Source organism: Microcebus murinus, chromosome 24, assembly GCF_040939455.1.
Source record: "Microcebus murinus isolate Inina chromosome 24, M.murinus_Inina_mat1.0, whole genome shotgun sequence".
In the NCBI taxonomy this organism is placed as follows: domain Eukaryota; kingdom Metazoa; phylum Chordata; class Mammalia; order Primates; family Cheirogaleidae; genus Microcebus; species Microcebus murinus.
In genome coordinates, this window is record NC_134127.1 from 20,175,892 (window position 1) to 20,197,368 (window position 21,477).

The following is a 21,477-nucleotide window of genomic DNA, read 5'->3' on the forward strand; positions in this document are numbered from 1 at the left end:
GTGTGATTAGGATTCCTAATTTGCAAGGGAGAAAGTCACGACCCAGAGAGGATTAGGGACTTTGCCAGAGTTGCACAGTTAGTGCGGGCAGTGCCAGAGCGGGTCACTCCCAACTACCATCGCACGTGAAAACCATGCACCTTCAGTCTGGGATACAAAAGCCTTTGCAAAGTGTCACACACCTACATCGTCGGCTTCAGTCCCAGTGACGGCATCTCCCTTCCCTCACCCCAGGCCTCCCACAGCACACGTCCAATCCTATCAGCCTTTGCTGGGCTTCAGTTTCCCCACCTACAGCAATGTTCCTCCCTCCAAATGGCATTGGTCACAGTCCTTCGCAGGTTCTCCTAATCATATCGAATGTTTTCTGATTCCCTTTCAAATCGCATTCTGCTCATGCTTCACACTGTTGTCATGCCTGGCTCTGCCACCAGACCCCCAGCCCCAAGGGACAGAAATCATCTCTTTGTCATTTCTGCACAGCGACGCATCTGTTTCTGGGTATGGCCGACTAGCTTGTATCAGGTAAGGCTTCCTGCCAAGAACGGCTAGTAAAGGTAGATAAAATACTAGAAACAAGTTTGAACACGTGGGAAACCTCTGAGGCAGCAGGGACTCAAGGAGCCAAGAATTCAAAGTCACGGCAGGGCATGGGGGAGAGGGAGGGGGAGGGCTCACACTTGTCTCTGCACGTGCCCATTCCCTCGCAGTCAGTGGTCAGCAGGCTGAGCGCTGAGCAAAGCTTTAGGCAGCCTCCAGGGACTGAGGCCACCCGAATTGTAGTTCAAAGCCTGCTAAGCCTGCTAAGGATGAAGGGACCTGTTAAACAAACAGCCCCAAGCCTTCCTGTGGGTCCCTGAAGGCTACGGTCCAGAAGTCAGGGCAGGGAGTTGTTAGAAGGTCTGACATCCACATAACTGGAATCCCAAGAGAGGATATGCAGAAGGAATATTTGAAGAACTAATGGCCAAGAATTTTCCAGAACTGAAAAAGATAGCAAGCCCAAGCAGTATAGTTTACAAAGAAAACCACATCTGGGCACATCGAAATCCAACTGTGAAGAATCCAAGACAAAAAGAAAATCTTAAATGCAGCCAAAACGTAAAAAGCGCATTGCCTTCGAAAGCAACAGAAAGACGAACAGCTGGCTTTGCAACAACCATAAGGAGAGGAGAGGATAACGGAGTAACATTTTCAGAGGGCTGAAAAAAACAACAGTCAGCCTAGAATCTGTACCCACTGAACAGAGTGAAGGTGAAACGAGGACAATTCAGACAAACAAAAATGGAGAGAGTTTGTCCCTAGAAGATCCACAAGATGGAAATACTAAAGGGTGTTCTTCAGGCTAAAGGAAAAATAATCCCAGATGTTAGCATGGAGGTTTGGGAAGGAATGAGCGCATAGAACAGGAGGCTGTAGGTAAATCTAAATGAAGATCAACGTGTAAAACAATAACAGTGTCTTGTGGCTTTCAAATACATGCATTATTAAAATGCAAAGCACAATGGCACAAAGGGCAAGAGGGGATTAAATGGAGTTAAAGTGTTTTAAGATTCTTGTGTTGTCTGGGAGTGGTAAGAGTATCATATACTATCTTCTGCTAGACTTCAGCAAGTCTAATAGATGCATGTTGTCACCTAATTTACAGTAATCACTATACAAACAATAAACAAACAATGAAAAATAGTACAACCAACAGGTTAATAAAGGGGGAAAATGATGGACTTATAAAAAAATATGTTATTAGTCCAAAATTGAAGCAATAAAGCAACAAAGAACCATTGTCACAAATAGGAAAAAACAGTAAAAGGGTGGATTTAAATTCTATCAATAATTACATTAGAAGACATAAATATTCTAATAAAAAGGCAAACATCATCAGAACGGATTTAACAAAACCACCCAGCGTTATGTTTCTTACACGAGACACAAAGGTTTAGTGTAAGAAGATGGGAAAAGATACAGCGTGCACACATCAGTTACAAGAAAACTGGTACAATGTCAGATCATGTCGACTTTGGGACAAGAAACATTACTAGAGACAGAAAGGGACTGTTTATGATAATGAAAGTGTCAGTCCACCAGGAAGACATAACTCTTCTAAATTTGTACAAATAGACTCAATGTGTACAAAATAAAATATTGACAGAACTACAAGGAAAAAATACACAAATCCATAACCATAGTGGGAGATTTTATATGCCTGTCAGTAACTAATAGAAGACAGAAACAAAAAAATCCTGGCCCCAAAGATGTGAATGACATGATTAACAAACTTGACCCAATTCACAGGTTTCCATAAACTGTCCTCAACTACTATAGAAGACAGGTTTGCTTCGAGGACACATGGACCTTAATTTGGGTTATAAATCTAGTCTCAACACATTCAATGACATCATACAAAACGTGTTGTCTACCCACAGTAGAATTAAGCCAACAATAAAAGAATGGCTAGAACATCCGCAAATATTTGGAAATGATGGATAAGGAAATAAATCTATTATGACTAATCTCCATCTAGCTCACAGTACCAAATTGATTACTCATTCAACAAGCGTTCCCTGAGATACTACTACACATCAGGTCCTACTGGGAGTGGAACAGAAGTGCTCTTTCCCTTGCGTTGACGGGAAGCTGGCAGTCTAGCTGGGGTTCACCTACTGGACGTCATGGATGGGACTACCTGCGCCTAGGCGACCTGGCTTTGGATTCAGGAAGGTCTTCCTCTTCTACACCACCTCTTTGTCCTCATCTCACAGAAATTAAAGACAGAAAGAAAGTCAATGACTTGCCAAAGGTCACACACGGTGATTCACAAACAGCAAATATTATAAAGCACGCCCTGTGTGCGGGCACTGTTCCCAATACAGTGCTCTAGTGTTCTAATCCCCTTGATGCGGTAGGCACTGTTGTTATCCTCAGGAGGAAACTGAGGCACAGAGAGGTTCAGTAAGTTGGCTAAGGCTGCACGGATGGTAAGTGCAAGCCAGGATCTGAATGTGGGTGGCAGGTGATGCTCTGCTGTGTCCTCTACCACATTGCTCTGCTGCTCCAGCCCAAGCACTTGCCTACCTTTCCCTCCTCCCATCCCCCCTCACAAGGGCTTCAGAGTCTTCTAGAGCCTCTAATCCTGTCCCAGAAAGAAAGAAAAGAAAAAGTGCAGTCTTGAAAAATTTTTTAATCTTAATCTCTGGATTTGTATATCTATAAACTATTCCACCCATCTTCCTGGCTTCTCCAAACTGTGGGAATGGCCAGTGTTCAACTCTTAAATCTTTCCTAGAGAAGACCTCCTGAATTTTTTTACTTCTTTTGTGGGGCCTTCTACTCTGTCCTCTGGGAGATTGTAACATATTAAACTCAGCTGCTTCTCTCTCTTTTTAAAAATAACTTTTAAGGTTTTTATATCCCTTATTGCAAAAGCTATGCAAGCAGATGATAAAAGTCAGGAAAATGCAAACAAATACAAGGAAGAAAATAACTTGCAATACCACCATCCAGAGTAACCATCATCAAAATCGTGTTGTATATCCCTGCTGTCTTTTCTGTGCACATATTTCCTTTTAAAAAATTAAATCATTTTCTACATATTGCTTTGTAAACTGCTTTTTACATTGAACAGTATACTGCAAACGTTATGCCTCACTAAGTATTCTTTTATAATATTTTTATTATTTACTTAATAGTCAATCTTATGGATAAACAATAATCACAATTCTAAATTTTTGACTGCTACTAAACATTGTTAAAATGAATACTCTTGCAGCTGAGATTTTGCACAATGTTGGGCTAATTGTGAAATTGCTGGGCCAAAGGCTATATAAAAAGTGGACACTTTTCCAAAACTGTATTAACTACCTCCCAGAAAGATGGAGCCTATTTGTACCTTTGCCAGCAGTACGTAGGTTTCCCCCAAATCTAAAAAATTCTGTCTATGACCATGTTTTCAAGCTTTCCTCCAACTGATAAGCAAAAAAGGGTATTTTGTTTGAATGAACATTCCTTTTGCTACAAGAGAGGTCAAAGCTCCTCCCTTCCCCCATGCTTACTGGCCATGGTATTACTTTCCTTTTGGAGATTATGACTTCCTGCCTTTTACCCTTTTTTCTATTAAGGTTTTTCCATATTGCTTTGGAAGATTCATTGTTCACATTGGTATCCACTCAACCTCAGGAGGGAAAAACTGCCAAGCATTCTGGGTGACCAGACCCCACACAGCTGGGACCACTCTGCCTCACTGGCCTCAGCTTTCCTGCCCAGCCCCAGCCTGAAGGTCAGGAAGGGGCCGGAGAGGCTGTGCCAGGCTTCCTGGCAGCTGAAGTCTCCTCTCTGTTCTGCTCACATTGCTCACACGGAGAGGGATGCTCTAGGTGAATGGGCACCCAACTGAGCTCCCAAGTCTAGCACAGTGCCTGGCCCATATTAGGTGCTTATTTAAAACAGGCAGGATAATAAGAGAGTCAGAGAAGACCCCTCATTCCTGGGCAAGGCCCAATTGATGGTGGATAGAGCCACAGTGTTATTTCTAAACTGAGAGCTCACAGAGGCACCAGAAAGGAGTACCAGGCAGGAGTTCTGAGGTTATAGTTCAGTTGGCACAATGGGTGGGCTCTATTACAGCCAGAAAATCATTTTCCCCTTCTTTGGCTTTTGTCTCTATGGAATAGACACTTCCATTCTGACCTGCGTTAAATGTAAGTGGCGAATGAAAACAAAGCCGAGGAGAAACTTTATGACCCTATGCGAAGTCCCGTCTTGGCCCGTGCTGGCTTCATCATACAGAGCAATCACTTGGATCTGCTGTGGGGGCCTTGTGTCACCGCTCAGTTGTGAGAGTTCAGAGAGGAGAAGGGGCAATGGTCTGTCGCCAGAGCTCAAACAAGAGAGAAACCATAACACTAAATGGTTATGGTTTAAATAAACATTATGGTTTAAACCATATGGTTTAAACCAAATATTTAAACCATATGGTTTAAATACCCAAACAATAAATAAAGATAAAGTTATCTGCTTTTGCCATAACACTAAATAATGTGCTGTTTTATACACTGCTTTTTCCAGGAAGGATCCTCTTAAGACAGTCTAAAGAGGATGAAAGATGACATTTTTTTCATTGAACAATTGCAGGGTTGTTGACCAGATTTTGGTTGCCCCTAGGATAAAAGTTCCCTCTGTGGATTTAGCTTCCCAGGAAGCGCAGTGGAGAGGGAACTTCGGCTCCCTCATCTTTCATGGTGTGGACCCTCCTGCCCCTTGAGACCCTCCTGGTAATTATTGGCACTTCTGCTTCCCTGGAGAGGTGATGTGGGTGTCTCAGAAACAGAACACAGGGTCTGAATCCGCCTTCCCCACTTCCTAGCTCTATTAATTTGGGAGCAATTTCCTGCTAGAGCCTTGATTTCATCTTCTGAATATGGAAATAATCTTCATTACCCGGGTATGTGTGATGATTAAATGAGATGACATGAAAATCCACAGCATACTGCATAGACTCATTCATGTGATTAATAGTTTTCTTCTTTCCTTCCTTGGAACCCAGAACCTCTGGTTGTGGGGGGTCTGTGCTTTGTACCCTGTAAATATTTACTCAGCGAATAAACATAAATTTCTATTCAAATCTTCACATCCTACCAAAACTGCCTTTTTCCTCTGACCTAATTGGAAAGCAAGCTGATAAATCCCCTCCAAGTGAATTTATTAAGAAATTTAAGGCATTAAGGAATAAATTAGTTATTTTTAAGGAGAGGGCACTTTTACATTTTCAACAAGGAACTTCCAGATAGGAATTTCCACTGGTGGAATTTGAACTGTTGTGCAATGCTGGGAGTAAGGATGACGGGATTTTTCCTGAGTAGGCGGACCTTTCCCACGCCCTTCAAGTCAGCTTGCCTAGGTGTCTGCTGGCCTCGGAAAATCACTCTAAGTAGCAAAGGTGGTAAGGGGATGTTGGGGTAATTTATGGGAAACCAAGATCTCCCGGATCAGAAAATCTCACCCCAGCAGATAATCTGGGTTTGTGTCCAGATGAGAATCATAGGTTGTAAGTTTGGACCTACGAGAGGCAGAGCAAGATACCACTGGTTTCCAAGGAAACGTGCCAACTCAGCTGCACACACCTGTTTGCCCTGAAGGGAACCCACTCTTAAACACGTGCTGGCACTGACATCTCTTAAGAGGCTGTCAAGGCTGGAGACAGCGAACACTGCTGACATTCAGAGGAGCGAACAGGGAGCCTGCGATTGCTTCTGCAAGGCCCACGGGGAACAGCAATTTCTCCAAGAAGTCCACTAGGCTTACCTCCAACAACACCTGTGTCTGGGCTCAGGAGGCTTTAGGGGGTCAGGCATCATCTCCTGTTCTAAGAGTAGCAGGCACCCCAAGCATACTCCATTTCCAAACTGGGGCCTCAGGAATGCAGAAGGAAGGAGTAACAGAACAGGCTCCAGTTTTCATTATGAACAGTATATTAGAAGGTACTGAGAGGCAATGTGTTAAATTTAACCTTTAGAGGTCTGGTAATTTTATCATGCAAAGATTGGACTGAGCACTCCTGCAGTAGTTCCCCCAGCTATAAATATAAAGACCTTCTTATTCTCTGACTATTTTATGTATTTATTTACTGCCCACTGTTTTAAAAAGATGACATCTACTTTTATACAGCAACCTAGACACCATGTGGGCTGGTGTTGACAGTGGGATTGTCTTAAAGAGCAAGTTGGATTTTAAAAAAGAAAACAAAACCAATATTTATTGATTACCCATCAATATCAATCTGTATTTGGTCAGTATCAATCCCCATGTGAAATGTGTTTGACAGGTATTAATTCATTTCCTCCTACAGTCCAGATGAGCACTGCCCAGTAGAAACATGATGTGAACCATAGGTGTAATTTTAAACTTTCTAGTAACCACATACAAAAAGTACAATGAAACAGGTGAGATTGATGTTAATGATACATTTTATTTGATGCAATATATCTCTAATATTATCATTTCAATATGCAATCAATATAAAAATTATTAACGAGAAATTTTAAATTTTTTTATATAAAGTCTGTCTAGCACATTGCAAGTGCTTGGTGGCCCCATGTGGTGGTGGCTGCCATATTGCAAAACACAGCTTCATGGCCGGGCGCTGTGGCTCACGCCTGTAATCCTAGCTCTTGGGAGGCCGAGGCGGGCGGATTGCTCAAGGTCAGGAGTTCAAAACCAGCCTGAGCAAGAGCGAGACCCCCGTCTCTACTATAAACAGAAAGAAATTAATTGGCCAACTGATATATATATATAAAAAAAAAATTAGCCGGGCATAGTGGCGCATGCCTGTAGTCCCAGCTACTCGGGAGGCTGAGGCAGAAGGATCACTCGAGCCCAGGAGTTTGAGGTTGCTGTGAGCTAGGCTGACGCCACGGCACTCACTCTAGCCTGGACAACAAAGTGAGACTCTGTCTCAAAAAAAAAAAAAAAAACAAAAACAAAAAAAAAAACACAGCTTCAGACAGCCCTCTGAGCACAGAACCATAGCATCCCTATTTCCTTGAGGAAAAAGCAAGGGACAGAAAGGTACATGATTTTCCTATGGTCACAGGGCTAAAAAGTGTGCAGCCAGCCAGCCAACAGGGCAGACACCTTTTTTCATCAATCATTATTACCCTGTCCCTGAGACAAGTGCACTCCGTATTGAGCATTGCCCAGCAGCCAATTTACCTGAAAAGGTTGCCTTGGGTTAAAAGATTTGAACTTCACTAAGAAATTTACTAGGATCCAAATGATTAAAAACAAAGATTGAATTTTAATTTGAATAAAACAAAAGAAAGAAAACAAAACAGAAATGCTATATGTCTCTTACCTTTTCTAATGCCTAAACATAAACAAATATGATACGTTCTCTATCTACCCTTCCAGACATTTTACGATGTTTAGAGTGATGGAAGACACATTTCTCTTTTTCATACCTGCTCTATCTCAAGTCGATCAGAGATCTTTATTTCAGAAAAGGAATACAAAAGCCTGGTAAGACACCTCTCTGATCCCATAGTTGGGAGAGTTTTTAGATGATGACAGGAAGATCTATTCTTGGCATTCACCTTGGAAGACCTCCAAGGGTGTCTCAACATCGGCAGCCCAAGAAGAGTCTATACCAGCAAGGTTGCATCAGCACACATGGAAATTTCGGGAACATCCTCTACCCTGAATCCAGGCAGAAAGCAGTCTGCTAGCTAGATCAGTGGGAACAAAGGGGACATATGCCGAGAATTTCAGTGGCTCACGTCACACATACCAAACCAGGCTCAGGTTTCACAGGCACCAGGGGCATGGTCTGCAAGAGGAAGGCCCACCTTAGAGAGTACTATGTTCAAATCTCATCCGAGTGAAGTCTGGGAATTGTTGTAGCAGATGGTCTTAATTATTCACACAGTTGAGCCCAGGAGTGGGTTATAATCAGAGAACCCAGGGCAAGGTGCCTATTTGACACAAAGGAAAGCCACAAAGGAGTGCCAGAAAGGAGTTGGCTGCGACTGGCCCATCAGAAAGGGGGAAATTATTTTCCCAATATTTTCTCACTAGGCTTTTGACTAAGTGGCTGAGGACATTCTTACATTCAATTCAATGCATTTAAGGATACAATGTTGACACGGTTGATACTAGTATAAGCTTTGCTAACAAGATGTACTCTGTCTGAGACCGATGAGGAAAGACACTTCGATGGCATCACTGGGACTCAGGGTCTGAGGTATTCCTGACAAACACCAGCTGGGATCAGCTCACCTTGCCCAGGGCCTTGAGCAGTGATCCATGCAGACAACCACATACGCTTCCTCCAAGAACAGGCTGAATGCTCTGCCGCCTTGCCGCTGAAGTAAGCAGCATGGACCAGTGGCTTCAAGTCACGCAGAACTGGATTCAATCTCATTTCTACCACTTAGTAGCTCTGTGACCTCAAGCCCATTGAGATTTTCTAAGTCTCAGTATTTCATCTATAAAATAGAAAACTTTAAAAACAACCCTCTTAAGGAAAACCAGAGAACATCTGCTTTTCAGGACTGCTGTAAAACTCAAAGATCATGTTTATTAAGTTCCTGGCCCATAGCAGGTGGTCAAAAAAATATCAGCTAATGTATCTTTGTTCAAAAAGACGCTGCCTGCTAGATTTGGGTGAAGTTATTCAAGTGCCAACTACAGTTCTGATTGATACTAAGCTGCATATTGCAGTTGGTTGGATTTGATTTTGATCTTCAACGTCCCCAAGTGTTATTTGGGTAACTGGGCACTCCCCAAGACCAAGCCTAGGTGGTTCCTTCTGGGTCCTGCTCCTTACAACAACGTACTTGAAAACTAGAAATGTACATTTGCTCCAAAGAATACACAATATTGGCAAAAAACTTCTTTTCACATGTGCTGCATAAACTAGGTAGATGCAAAATTGTGCCAGGTCTGCAAATAAGACTTTCGAGCAGGGCTCCTGTCAACCAATGCTCACTGGTCTTTGCTGGGAGTTGGGGAGCAGGGTCTGGTCAGAGGGAGAGAAAGAGGTTCTAAACCTTGATCTTGCTCAAGGTTCTGAGTGGATCATGAACAGTGCTATTTCTGTTGTCCAACACACATCACTCGTTGGAGGACCTCTTTAAGCCCTGAAGCATCCTGTCACCCTAGAAACTTTCCAGCACATTCCAGAATCCCTGATTTCTATGATTCTAGGAGTGGTGCTGTACTGATAGTGGATGAGTATTTGAAAATCTTTTATGATGATTACTTAATTTTGCTCCAACAGAGCTATAGGAGGAAAAGGATATAACATAAAACTGGAATTTCCGGGGTCCTTTCCTTAGGCCACTGTCCTGACAGCGTGTGAAGCAGTGTGCCCAGGAAGGAATGTGAAAGGCCTACTCCATACAACACACTGAGTATCAGGGTCTTCCTGGAGGCTACTCAAATTTTTTTCTTCCTCCAAAAGCAGTCCCTTCCGAATCACTTCATCAACTACCCAAACAATGCATTCTGTGTTGCAGAACTCACCTGCCTACTGACACTTTCTGAAGTGGCCATGGGCTTCCTTAGCGCATTCTTAAACAACAGGACAAACCGAAACCATGGCCTCTGATCACTGACACCTAACGCTGTGGCACTCAGTCCAATAATGCCCCATGTGAGCAAATGATTCCTAGTCACTAGCAATAATAATTCCTAGTCACACACAGGTAAGGGGCAAAACACATTGGAAGAATTATACACTGTATTTGGACATCGTACTTTCAGTTCTTCAAACTGCCCTACACAACCGGATCCTCATAATTGTGCCTCCCCCAACATGAACATCTGGCTGGCAGAGGACTCTCCTAATGCAGGCTTCCATCGGGCCCACTTTGCATGACTGGCCCAGCTGCTACCAAGGCCCCCGGTAGGTGGGGAAATGATTCATCCCATCCCAGCACTTGCTCCACATCTTATGTCCCGGAGCTCCCAGCGACAGCCCTGTCTGCCCCAAATGTCCAAATGTGAAGCATCACGCAGACAACCTTACCCTTCCCTGCCAGGAGCAGTGGCCCACACTGCCAAGGGCACTTGCTTAAGGCAGTACAGCCCAGAGCTCAGCTGAATTTTTTTACCCAGAAAGAATGCTCCGCTTGACATCTTTGTCAGATGTCTGCATTCAGATTTGGGGTCAGAGAATGGGGTGGGGGCTCTTTCCTCCATGGGACTCCCCCTCCCCCACCCTTCCAGCCTGAGATTCCCGCTGGGACCAACAGGAGTGATGAATGGTCCTCATTCATGGCCCGGAGTGCCTGCAGGGTGGTGATCCCAGCTGTGGTCCCAGCTGTGGTCTCGGTGCTGCTTCTGGCCCCACATGGAACACATTCCTTTGTGCGAAGAGGCTATTTTGGGAATGGGGTGTGCTTAAAGAATGAGAGGAGTGGGTGGGGGGACCAGGGGACCCTTTCAAATCACCTTAGAGAAGAATGGAGACTTTGACACCAGGCTTGGCCAGGGCTGGCTGGTCTATTTGGCCCCTGGCCAAAGATTCTATTTCTGGCTACGGAGCAGGAATGTTGAGGGCACAGCGAGATGGGGAGAAGGTAAGCAAACACAACGGAATCTTTTCCAGCCTCCAAAAAGAGGCCTTTGTCGGCATAATTTGTTGTGACCAATTGGGGTCCCCCACAGTCCACCGCTGGCTCCCGGTGGAATCTCATTTTGACTAGGCTGTTTCCTGGGGAGGTGAAGGCACAGTTTCAGACACTTAAAAATGTGCCTACTGGAGACTCTCAGATTGGATCGGAGTAAAAGGTGAATAAATATATGGTATCTATATGAGGCACATGTCATCTCTTTAGCATAGCCTGTAAAAAAGAGCAGGGAAAAAATGCAAAATTGATGATTCTGATTAAAGGCAATTTGGAAACTGATTGAGACAGGGGTACCCACTGGGTTCAAATTGTCCAACCCCTACTCTCTAAAAAAATGCAGATATGGTTTGACTGCAGGATGCGCATAATAATTGGAAGAACATGGTACCAGCACCCGAGTGGTCCTGCATTCAAATATGGCCTCTGCCAATGGAGAAGAGTCTTAGGATCTTGACAAGACGAATAAGAAGTAAAGAGTGCCCAATGCAGTGACCGGTTCATAGTCAATGCTCAGTGATTATAATCATAAAATCAGCAACCATCTGCACAAAATCCAAGAGGGGTATCACTGCGCCCATCATCCTCTCTTAAAATGCCACTTGGGGAATAGGTTTTCACCATCCTCCACCCACCCTCACACTGTCAGACACCAGAGCTAATAATCTATAGCCAAATTGGTCATTTCCCTGCCACTTTGAGGGAGATGTTAAAGTCCACAGCAGGCAGGCAGGGGAGGAGAACAGAAGGCAGATCCAGAATGGCATGCGACCTTGGTAAGCAATCCAATCCTGCAAATGAGTCCGGGCTTTCCAGGGATGGAGTCCACTGCACGCACATTCCCAGAGGGGGAGTGCTGAGGTCGGGAGGGGCCCAGACTGCTGGAGATAAGAAGAGTGCACTGGATGAAAGATGGTGGGAGCCCTGGGCTAGAAAGAGTGCGCAAGCCACTTTTTCTCAGAGATGACCCATCAAAAGTGGTCAGGAAGGCACTTCCTGAGCTCAGTCCCCAAGTGACATTCTCCCCAAACCCTCCCTGTTTAGCTGGCTGTGGGCTCCTTGAGGCAGGCCCCGCCCTTGGCTTCGTGCACCTTTTGTATCTCCAGAAGCTGCCAGGCCACGCTCATCCAAGCAATGCAACCTGGGCCAAGAGTCAATGCTCCAGGCCTGTGCTTGTCCCATGGCAGCCAAACCCAGGGAGCCCAGTGAAGGAGGGGGCAGCTGGTACAGAGATCACAACCACATCTTCAGGTTGTCTGGAAGTGCCTGGTGACATCGGGGTGTCAGGTAGGAGTGCGGTTCTAAAGTTCATTAAGAGCCCATGCTCTGGGACTTCACCGCCTGTCCCAGCACTGGCTCCCACCCAGGAGCCCAGGGAGCATAACCCCAGGCACCAACTGCCACATCTTGGAGACTGGCCAGGCCCGGCTGCACAGTGCCAGCTGGCGCTGGGTCACCAGTGAGCATGCATCAAGGTAATGGCATCCACAGCGTAGTGCCATATACACAGAGACCTGCAAGTTCTTGCTCTTACTGAAGGGCATAGACTTTCTTAGTTACCTTTGGAGCTGATCAGTGCCATTGGTGCTGATCACAAGCCTCTTCTGGACCTCCTCCTAAGAATGATTCTAATATTCTCATTGCACCTGCAGATGCAGTTCCCACTACCAGCTACGAGAGGCTGCCATTCTCTTTAGCATGACACGAATTAGCTTCCTGAGTTCTAGCCACACTGACCTGTGTGGACGTGGTTCCATTGCTTTCACACCTCCCTACCTTTGGACTTGCCACTCCCTATTCTAGAACACCACATATCCACCTTATAGACACTTGGTAATGTACAGCCGGGTTCCTAACGCCTGGGCTCAAACAATCCTCCCACCTCAGCCTCCCAAGTAGATAGGATTACAGGTACATGCTGCCAAACCCAGCTGATTTTTAAATTTTTTGTAGAGATAGGGTCTCACTATGTTGCCCAGGCTGGTCTTGAATTCCTGTCCTCAAGCGATTCTCCCACCTCAGCCTCCCAAAGTGCTGTCATTACAGGCACCACACCCGTCCCTATGTATGCTATTCTTGAAAAAAAAAAGCTTACTTTAAAGATGTGCTTTACTCAAGTTTACATTTGTATTTGTTTTAGAAAGATATTTAGAAAAATATCTTTCTTACTAGATGTTAGCACCATGCAAGAACTCTGAAAACCTGTGATGTGTTTACTCTGGTATACCAGTGGTATGTCAGGACAAGGCTAGGGGGCAGAAGAAGTTCATGGATCCAAGTTCAAGAAGGATATTATAAAGAACTTGCAAATGAAGCTGTTCACAAGTCATCAATGTAAGTTATCTTGCCACAAAGTGTATATTTTATAGGCTAGCAGCATTTTTTTTTGCAGGAAATCCTCTTAGCATTATGTTGACTTCAAGGGGACATATAAGAACCGTTGCTACAGGACATCCACAGGACCAGCTGAATCTGTTTGTCTGACATGGATTACAGCAATAGAAAAACTAAAAAGAAAACATCAGCCGGGAGCAGTGGCTCACGCCTATAATCCCCGTATTTTGGAAGGCTGAAGTAGGAAGATCACTTGAGGCCAGGAGTTTGAGACCAGCCTGGGCAACATAGTGAGACCTGCCTCCATCTCTACAAAAAAGAAAAAAAAGAAAATATTGCCATTTTGCATATAATAATTAAATCTAATACTAAAAGTATCCCAAGTGAAGGGATCAAAAAGCCCTGAACAAGAAGCACTTACTGATCATATCCTCATTATCTGCTGAGTTCTTGCTCTAACATCCTCATCTCCTATACACACCACTTGCCTGGTAATACTGTTTCTGCCAAGGAAAGTGCAAAAGATTTTTTAAAACTCTGGATAGAAATCTTACCTAACCTGGCCCTATCATGCTCTATCAGCCTCGCACAAGAAGCTATGCTAAAAAGGGGGTCCTGCTGCCTAGAGGCTTCTCTGACACAGGCCATGGGAAAAGGAGAGCCCACACGTTTGGCCAGGTCGTAGTACTTGCTGAACACATGTTGTACTCCACAGCAGGGGTGCCTCAGTGGAATTACTTGGGCAAGACATTTCTGAAGACTCACTTCCAACTGGACAAGGCTGAAGACTTAGAAGATCCAGTTGTGTATTACAGCCCCTGCATCTCCGTGGCTAGCTTCGTGGCTCTACCTTTTCTAGCCCACAACTGCTAGTTTTGCTGGTTCCGTGTGCCTGGAGCGGGGTAGGCTCCGGCCACTTCATCTGAGGCCTCATGGCCCACCCAGGGTGGGACCACCAGACAGACTGACCATGAAGGCCTTTCTCCAGAGAGAAATGAACAATGGTAATTACAAGCTGCTCTTCTAAAGCCAGGCAGCCCCTAGGAATGGGGAACAATGTCACCTGCTGTGGCATGAATATTTATCCCCTCCAAAACTCATGTTGAAATTTAATCCCCATGGTAAAGGCAGTATTGAGAGGTGAGGCCTTTAAGAGGTGATTAAGCCTTGGGGGCTCTGCCCTCATAAGTGGATTAATCCATTCATGGGAGGGGAACTGGTGGCTTTATAAGAAGAGGAAGAGACCTGAGGTAGCACAATCAGCCTTCTTGCCATGTGATGCCCTGTGCCACCTGGGGACTCTGCAGAGAGTCCCCACTAACAAGAAGGCTTTCACCATATGTAACCCCTCAACCTTGGACTTCTCTGCCTTCATAACTGTAAAGAAACAAATTCCTTTTCTTTATAAATTACCCAGTTTCCAGGATTCTGTTACAAGTAACAGAAAATGGACCAAGGTAGCTCCTAAGTCTTCCCAAACTGTAAATGAAGGAAGCAATCATGCTTTTGCAACTGCAACTGCTGCCATGGAATCACCTGGAAATGCTACCCCTATGGAGATAGCCTATTAGTCAAAGAAGAATTTGTGGCTGCCAGAAGACTCTGTGGTTTAAGGTTAATGTTTTGCCCCTTTTGAGTTCCTCCAGTTGAATAATGGGATTGGATCAACCAGGTTCTCTGCCCCTAACTGGCTTCTTTAGGGAAGGTCTGTTTATTCCCTGTCTATGTCAGATCAATGGACACAACAGCAGAAAACCTAGGAGTCCAGCAACAAGAGATTCCTTCTCCTCACATGGCCTACTTAAGAAGGAGAATTCCAACTCATGAGTCTCATTAATAAGGTATAAACATTTCTTCATTATCCCATTTCAAAAGCAAATAGACATAAGTAATGAAAATGCTAATAGCCAAAAAGCTCTGCTATTGTAGATCTTCATCAGATACAGGTAGGACTTCAGTGGGAAGCCTATCTACTCCTGCCCCTCTTCTCTGTTAGAAGATTTAGGGGTTCCAGCATGAAGGTGCCAGCTGCCAAATACTCAGGTGATAATCAAAGATGGGTGGCTATTCCCTATCAGATTTCCTTCTGGGCACTGTTTCTTCCAGGAATTCCAGCTACATTCATTTCACTCATTCTACTTTCAGACCTAGAAACCAGAGAATGAGGAAGCGTAATGCTCTCTAGATCAGCAAGGGCAGCCCTGAGCCCTTGTGAGGTAAGTTGCTTTCTGACAGCTTTACAATAAACTAGGAAACAAACCCATGCTTCCTGTCTTTGAACTTCATTTATCTTAGTCAAGCACCAAGTAGTCAATTACTAAATATATATAGCAGGTGTATAGGAAGTGATCGGCCCAGGATGAAGCCTGAGCCAAGATGACCTCCTCAGAGAGCAACTGATATTCCACGAGCAGCAGGAGGGAACTAGGACCACAGGTCCCAGCAGTGAGGAGCCTGGGTGCGGCCCTGGCTCCACCCATTTCCAGCTGTGCCATCTGGACAGCTCATCTGTTTGCCAGTTTCCTCAGCCATAAAATGAATCGTAAAATACCCACCCCACTCTTTAGTGGGACTTTGTTAAGAATCAAATGACATGGTAGATAGAAAAGTGGTTTGAAAGGAGTAACATACAACAGGAATGTAACAAGTTATACAAATAACAGAACTCAGATCAACTATTAAAAAAAACATTCTGGGGAAAACTGGGAATGTTTTAATACAGACTGGGTATTAGATGATGCCAAAGAATTTTTGTTAGTTTTCTTAGTAATGATGGCATCATAGGTACTTAATATCTTCAGAGATCACACTGAAATATGGAGGGATAAAATGACATGATGTCTGGGATTTGCTTTAAAATACTTCAATTAAAAAAAGGAAAAAGGGACAGAGGAAGTATGTGTGGCAAGATGTTGGCAACTGTCAGAGCTCAGTGAGAAGCATATGAGGCTTCAATATACCCTTCTCTCTACTTTTGTGCATATTTCTCAGAATAAAAACATTTAAAATAAACAATGCAGAATTCTCTGGGACATTAGAAAACTTTGCTGATGGTTATGGCCAGAACACAGAAAATCTGCTTCCTTTACAAGGCCCTTCCACATCCAGAGGTCAGAGGACAAGGACTTGGGAAGGGGGGGGGGAGGCAAGGAGCACAGCTGGAAATGAGGTCATAAGAAGTATCTTTGCAGAATCTGTCTGATGCCAAAATGTCAGCCAGCCAATGTGTAAAGTCAACTGCAAGTTTTGTCTTCAGACCGGAGTTTCATACTCAGCTTTGCTACTCAATGGCCAAGAGACTTTAAACCAAGTCATTTTTTAACACAAAGTCCAATGGAAACAAACAGATGCACAGACACTCCCATACACAGACTTCTGTGACCCAGTTCCTTTAGGGGGAGCCCTGAAAGCCACCAGGTTGTGCACAATTTGTCGTGGGTTTGATGGTCAGTTAAGGGGCAGAAACTAGGGACCAGGAAGAGGAGCAGGACAAAGGTGAAGTGGGAGATTATTAATTTGGACAAGGCAGGGTCCCATGCTGCGGTCCTCAACCGGCGGCAGAACTCCGCCCTTCCCCCACCCCACCCCCCAGCCCCTGTCTTTGGAAAACTGTATTCCATGAAACCGGTCCCTGGTGCGGAAAAACGTTGGGGACTGTTCCAGCGAGTCAGTCATTTATCTGGAAACTGACCAAGAAAATTAACTCTTTCATCTTCCTGGCCCAGCCCCATTCCTGCCCATTAAGTGCACAATACACTATAAATAACTAATTCCACTAAAGATGACAAATGGGCTTTTGGGTTTCCCGGGCAGACAGGCCAGCGGCGGTGTAGGGGAGGGGCCTGGAGTAAGAGGTATGGGTTTCAGTCCCTAAACGGACTAACTCATCGGCCTTGATTTCAGCACGTCTCCTCTTTTGAAAATCGGAACAACTCTACCGCTTTTAAGATCTCCACAGTTCCAAGATTTTAGGGGATGGAACTAATGTGGGCATGTTTCTGTCATGCAGATCTTTCCTCTCATCAGGATTTGGGGTCTCCTGCCTCGCGGCGTGCCGCACCCGAACTCCTGCTGTTTTTTGGCGGTCTTTCCCTGGCCGCGGTGGGAGTGATGGAGAGGAAGGAACCTCGCTTGTTTCTTACGATTACTTCTATTCTGGTGCTGATTACAGCGACATCTGGGGCAAGCAGCTACTCTCGGAGGGATCCCAGATTTTGGCTGGGTAGTGTGGGGAGCGCCGTGGGCAAAGCGCCTGCGTAAAAGTTGTAAGCACTGAGGACCGCGGGCCTAACCGCGCAAAATTGGGATCAGCTCTACCCGTAGGTTCGCGGTGCCGGTTCTTTCCCACTCTAGGGTCTCTCGTTGATAACAGCGGGAGAGGTTCCCCGTCCCCGGAGAGCCACGGTGACTTGGGAGTGAATACTTGAGGTGGGACCTCACCTCTCCTCCCGCTGAGCCCAGGGCGCTCCCCCGAGCCTTTCTGGCGGACTCGAAAAGAACCCAATTCCAGGCAGTGGGCGCTGAAGGTCTGGGCGCAGCCCCAGTGGTCCCCAGCCCCGTGCGCTCCACATCCCCAAGACACAGTTCCCGGGGCACTCCCTGGTGTCTGCGCGCCCCACTCCTCAAAAGCCAAGAATTCCGGCCACAGGCACAGCCCCCATGTGCTCGGTGCCCAGCTGCACCCTCCAAGACACAGCGCGCACTCAGGCTCGACTGGCACTGTCCCGCCCGGCCACGGGCGCTCCGAGCGAGTAAGGGACCAAGGGACTGAGCGCCCTGCTCCCCGCGCGCGCCGGCTGCAGCGCCTCGCCCCGCCGGGACGAGATGGGGCTGAGCTGGGCCGCCCGAGGCTGCAGGGGGACTTGTCAGCCGGCACGTCTCCGCATCGCGCCCAGCGGGAAGCCTTCGGGAACCCCCAGCGTGGCCAGAGGCCAGCCCACCGAGGGCGAAGCCTGCAGCCCCAACTCTCCCGCTTTCCCGCGGCGGGCAGGGGTGGCGCTCTTACTTGGCAGCAGGGGTCCGCAGTATCTGGGCTGGGACCCGGCTCTCCACGGTCGCCCCTCTCCGCGCCTGTCGCCGCTCCTTCCCGGAGCAGAAGGAGCGGCCGAGTTCTCCAATCGTTCAAGAAAACCCGAAGTTTAGGAAGCCGCGCACCGGAGTGGCCGGTTCATTCTTTTCTCCTTACTTTTAAGAGAGTCAGACGGCAAACTCCTCCCCAGACCCACCCCTTCCCTGAGCCTCCTGCCCCCTTTTGTTGTAATTGGAGAGGGGCCGCTCCCTTGCCCGGCAGAGGGGCTCCGCGGGGTGGCGGCCGCGGGGCAGTCCCTCCAGAGCTCCGGAAACCGCTGGAGGCCGGCGAAACCCGGGAGGGAACTTTTCTTCCGGGAGACTCCTCTACCCGCTCCCCGCAGCGCTCCCAGAATTTAACCCTTCGGTGTACTTGGCCGCCAGCCCTGGGGGCCGTGCGAGTCCATCTCCGCATTCCGAAAACCCTAGCCCTGCCTGGCGCACAGTAGACGCTCAATAAAAATTGACAAATCAAAGAGTTCAGAAACATGCATCCTTGTCGCCTGGGTTTCGCCTTCCTTCTGTGGGGGCGAAGCAGATCCTGAACATGAGAACAAACACAGCCCCCTTTCCCCTTGGCCAAGCCTCCCGGCCCCCCGCACCCCCCCCCCCCCCCCCGCCGAGAGGACCAGTTATCTCCTTTGTAAATTAAATGCTTTGCATTCCATGACCTCTGGGGTCCCTCTGGGATTAAGGAGCCCTGAATCCCTGCAAAGGCGTGGGCATTGTGCAGGACTTTCCCTGTCTGGCTCTGAGGCGCGCAAAACAAAGCGGCCTGGCTGGGTGGGGTGGGAGAGCTCTTGTGCAGAAGCGGACTGTCAACTAACTGCTCTTGGGCAAGCAAGCCCCAAACTTAACACCCCATCTCACAGCCCACCCCAAATCCTTGTGATCTCTCCCAGGCAGAAACAGGGTCTTCTGGGGGGGGGGCCCAATCCTCCCCACTGGATCAATTACTGGCTCTGTTGGGCAGTGGCACCCAGGGGAGAGATCCTTGTGGTGTTGGAACCATTCCATACCCTGAGTGTGGTGGTGGGTACAAGAAACTACACAGGTGACAAAATTGCATAGAACTTAAGACACGCCAGAAAAATTCAATTGAAAAGAAAAATCCTGAAGTGGCCCCAGGGACCTCAGAATAGTACTCTGAACCCCCTTGACAAAGCTGACAGGGCCCAACAGGGCATCCAGCCTGCCCATCTCCCAGCTCCTTTCCTCCCCTCCCCTCCCCTCCCTTCCCCTTCCCTCCCCTCCTCCGTAGGCCTCCCTTGCCCTTTTCCTATGTGGCCAGAACCTTTGAACATGCCATTCCTTTGCCTTATCTGCCCAGTAATACCTCATTTTTTGAGATCTCACTCAGTCATCACAGTAAGCCCCTTATACAGTGCCTGGACATAGCAGATGTTTAATAAACTCGGCTGAAACTGAGCCCTTCTCTTCCCTCTCCTCTTTCTACCTCCCCTGTTTCTCTGCTTCTAGTCCCAGTCACTCCTGCTACAGCATTAGCCAAAAAGGTAGAAAATAAAAGGAAGCCCACTTTGTAAACAATGTTTTTCTTTGGTTATGAAGAAAAGCAAAATTTTGATCATTCAGAAAGTAGGAAAAAGTATAATTAAGAAATTGTCACCCTGTTGTCCTAACACTCACAGATTAACACTTAATATTTTGGAGTATTTCCTTCAGGATATTTTTTTCAACCAAATTGTAGATTCAGTTTTTGTATTCTGATTTTTCCTTTACTATATCATTTTGTGTTAATTTTTCAATGTAATTTTTAATGGCTTTAGACAATTCTAGTGTCTAAAACTATCATGTCGTGGAGCCATTTCTCCATTATCAGACATTAAGTTGTTCACAGCTTTGTGCTAGTATAAATGATACCATGACAATTATCTTTATGAAAGTGGTATTTATTGAGCAGCTGCAAATGTGGTTCCTGCTAATTGTCACAGATGTGAATGCCCAGGCTCAGAGCAGAGAAGTTATTTTCCCATAGTCACAGAGCCAGTGAGCTGGGAGAATTAAAGGGTGCCTGACCCCTCCCGTGAGTACTAAGTGGCCCACCCTGGAGGTAGTTAAGTCCATTTCTACCTTGCCATGCTGCCACTCCCAAGAGAACATGAGTATTTGAAGCACACACAGAATGGTTTATTGATGCACTTTTGTTGAATCAAAATCAAGACCTGGGAGACCATTTCCAGGTGGCAGTAGACCCTTGTTCTCAATGAAACAAAATGATGACTGGTGCCTTCTGTCTGTCCGGGTGCACCACCCTGCCCGCACCCCCACCCCCAGGTCCTGTAGGGCTGCAGAGGCAGAGCCATACAATGGATTCGGGGCACAAACAAACAAACGCTGGTCCAGCATTTGGGAACATAATTTAGAAATATGATCACGTGCTACATAATGACGTTTCAGTCAATGACCGGCTGCATATACAATGGGGTCCCATGAGATTATAATGGAGCTGAAAAGTTCCTATTGCATATTGATGTCATAGCTGTTGTGATGTCATAGTGAGGCGAATTACTCATATTTGTAATGACACTGGCATAAACAAACCTACTGCACTGCCAGTCACTTAAAAGTATAGCACATTATGTACAGTACATAATAATTGATAATGGCAATAAACAACTATGTTACTGGTTTCTGTCTTTACTGTGCTTTTTATTGTTACTTTAGAGTGTACTACTTCTACTTATTTTTTTTTTTTTAAGTTAACTGTAAAACGACCTCAGGCAGGTCCTCCAAGACGTCTTGCAGAAGAAGGCATTGTCACCACAGGAGATGACAGCTCTCCGAGTGTTATTACATCTCACACAGCAAGGAGCGCCTGCTCTCTTCAGGACCAAGTTATAAAAATACAGGATTTTAGCGCCACCAGGATATTTAAGAGAATTTATGGTTCAAGAATCTCATGTACAGACACAAAGCCAGAGGCCCAGGGAGCTGT

The 21,477-nt window shown here is 46.1% G+C and overlaps 1 protein-coding gene across 3 annotated transcripts in view; it reads right to left on the bottom strand.

Moving 5' to 3' along the window:
• The window catches only part of LOXL2 (lysyl oxidase like 2), a 72,882-nt gene extending 54,191 nt beyond the window's left edge, over positions 1-18,691 (bottom strand). For 2 of the 3 annotated variants that reach the window (XM_012739346.3, XM_020282832.2), the window contains exon 1: positions 18,460-18,691. The gene's annotated coding sequence lies outside the window, so the exon portion shown is untranslated. The remainder of the gene's footprint in view (positions 1-18,459) is intronic. The other variant, XM_012739347.3, reaches the window with a different exon arrangement.
• Between the last annotated feature and the right edge of the window lie 2,786 nt (positions 18,692-21,477).